This window comes from Camponotus vicinus, unplaced genomic scaffold (assembly GCF_025532165.1).
Source record: "Camponotus vicinus isolate PSW18456_S1 unplaced genomic scaffold, iyCamVici1.0 SCAF_10, whole genome shotgun sequence".
Lineage (NCBI taxonomy): Eukaryota > Metazoa > Arthropoda > Insecta > Hymenoptera > Formicidae > Camponotus > Camponotus vicinus.
In genome coordinates this window covers 14,956,422-14,958,970 of record NW_028141946.1, presented here as the reverse complement: position 1 = coordinate 14,958,970, position 2,549 = coordinate 14,956,422, and the positions used below count along the sequence as shown (strand labels likewise).

Here is a 2,549-nt window from a genome sequence, read left to right as displayed (position 1 = left end):
CAGTGACGTAATATTTATACACTAATTTTATTTATTATATAAATAGATCCAGCCGACAGAAAAGAGAAATGATGAGAAAAGAAAGCGAGAGGATGAAAGATGAGAGAAGGATGAAGAAAGATGAGGAAGATAGAAGAAGGAATGAACTTGAGAGAAAGAAAGAGGAAGAGAGAAGAGAGAAAAAGAAGAAGGAAGAGAAGGAACAAGAAATAAGAAAAAAAAGGTTTGTATGTTATTATATATATATATATATGTGTATATATATATATGTGTATATATATATATATATATATATATATATATAACATGTATTGTTTTCTTTTTAGATTATTTTCTTTTTTTTGTTAGAGTATTCTTTAAATTAAAGTCCTGTAAATAAAACATTTAATAAACGACATGATTGAATTAGGAGATTGGAAAAAGAGCAGGGAAGAAAAGATGAAAGAAGAAAGGACGAGGAAGAAAATGAGATGAGTGTAGAAGAAGAGACGACTAATGAAGACGAAGATAAAGAAAATGAAAGAAAAGAGAAGGAAAAGAAGAAGAAAAGAGGAGGAACAAAATTAAAGGAAAGAAATAAAAAGTATGTTAAATTTTAAATATATACAAAAAGTTTTAAAATTATTTCTATTTTGTAAATTTAATTAAATTTTTTAATTGCTACGTTTTCTGTGTACATATAGTTATTACTCAACAAGAGTGAAAAGAGGAGGATGGAGAGGAGAATGGAGAGGAAACTGGAGAGGAGACAGTAGAGGAGACAGTAGAGGAGACTGGAGAGGAGGATGGAGAGGAAACTGGAGAGGAGACAGTACAGGAGACTGGAGAGAAGGATGGAGAGGTGGAAGATGGAGAGGAGGAAGAGGAGGATGGAGAGGACGAGGACGCGTTGGGAGGATGGGTCACTCAGACTCTCGTCCTGGATCTAGGTCTGTCTTTATTTTTAATTACACACATTAAAATTATTAAAATATTAAAAAATATTAAAAAATATATATACATATAAAAAAAAGTTTTATTATAATAATATATACAATAATAATATTAATAAAATATCTTATTTCTCAGATTTATGAAGTCATAGATTTTAATATTAATTATTTTCATTATAATAAATAATATCTTTCCTCTCTCTCTTTCCTATATTCTTCCCTATTCCTATTTCTCTTGCTTGGCATTGTGCAAGGGCCTCATTATGTATAAATATTTCTACGTTACCTACATGGTATCGACATATTACCCACACGTTACCCACATGTCAAAATTCTCATGCAGCGCCTCACTGCTATAAATCGGTGAACTATAAGGCGTGAAAAATGGCCTTGTAAGCGAGAAATGACAGCCCAATTTACGTTGCGTCCCATTTCATAATTATTTGCTTTGTGCTAGTGTTGTGGTGTGCAATGTATTAAGGAAACTTATAAAAATGGACGGATATTAAGCTGTATAAGGAATAAACTTTAGAAAGTAACATTTTCCTCTCCTTTCGACAGCTGTCAAATCGCGTGTTTTTTCGCATTTTCAAGGCTTCATTTCGGACTCAATTTACGGCTATTTATAAATTGTGAAAGGAAAGGATTAGTATCCGTCCATTTTTACAGGTGTGCTGAAGAGATTGGTAGTCTTATTTCATTCAAATATGTTTTTATTTAGATGTCAGTCGCAATATAAATCTGGGTGTCCTTTCTCGCTTATGACGTCACGATTTCAAGATGGCCGCGGTGACTACTCCGGAGCCTTAATACATTGGTTTAATATTTAGTAATATATCTGTTTAATATATATATATATATATATATATATATATAATACATAATAGATTACGTATTAATTATAAATATTATGTGTTATTTCTAAATATAAATATATAATATGTTTAATTATAGCTCTGTTCTTTATAGCTGAACTGGCTGCACTGGACTGCACTAGTTCAGAGGTTATCTTTTTCTTCTCAATATAGAGAAAAAGGATAACCTCTGAAGTAGTGCAGCCCAGTGCAGCCAGTTCAGCTATAAAGAACAGACCTTATGATTATATAATATACATTTAAAATATGTTTACATACCTTTATAATATGTTCAATTAAGATTATAATTGTTTCTAATAACATGTCTCACTTTTTATGAAAATGTATCCCTACAAAAAATATACAAAAATGTACAAAAATGTACAAAAAAAATTAAATAAAACATGTACATCTTAATATGCATAGAATGAATATTTATACTGAAAAAACCCTTCATATATTTAATAATAAATAAATTTATAAATATTATATACATATAACATATTATAATAATATAAAAAAAATATAACTTTGATATGTAATCGTTACATAATAAATGTTATATAATATGTTACATTTATGAGTGGGAAATAATTATGTTACGGTAACATATCAGTAACACTCATGCAACATTAATTGTAACAATCGGTTTTATAACATTAATGTAACATTTATATAACAGTGTTTTGCGGGATACAAGCAATTATAATGAAACTGCTCAGATTCATTCACATTGTGAATATAATTTATCTTCTAATGTTCT

At 29.0% G+C, this 2,549-nt stretch overlaps 1 long non-coding RNA gene across 1 annotated transcript; it reads left to right on the top strand.

Annotated features, from left to right (window-relative positions):
• LOC145960928 (uncharacterized) lies at positions 1–1,017 on the top strand. Its single transcript, XR_014435497.1, has 3 exons — positions 1–223; positions 410–583; positions 684–1,017. It is a non-coding gene; the product is annotated as an uncharacterized LOC145960928 (long non-coding RNA).
• Positions 1,018–2,549: the final 1,532 nt, after the last annotated feature.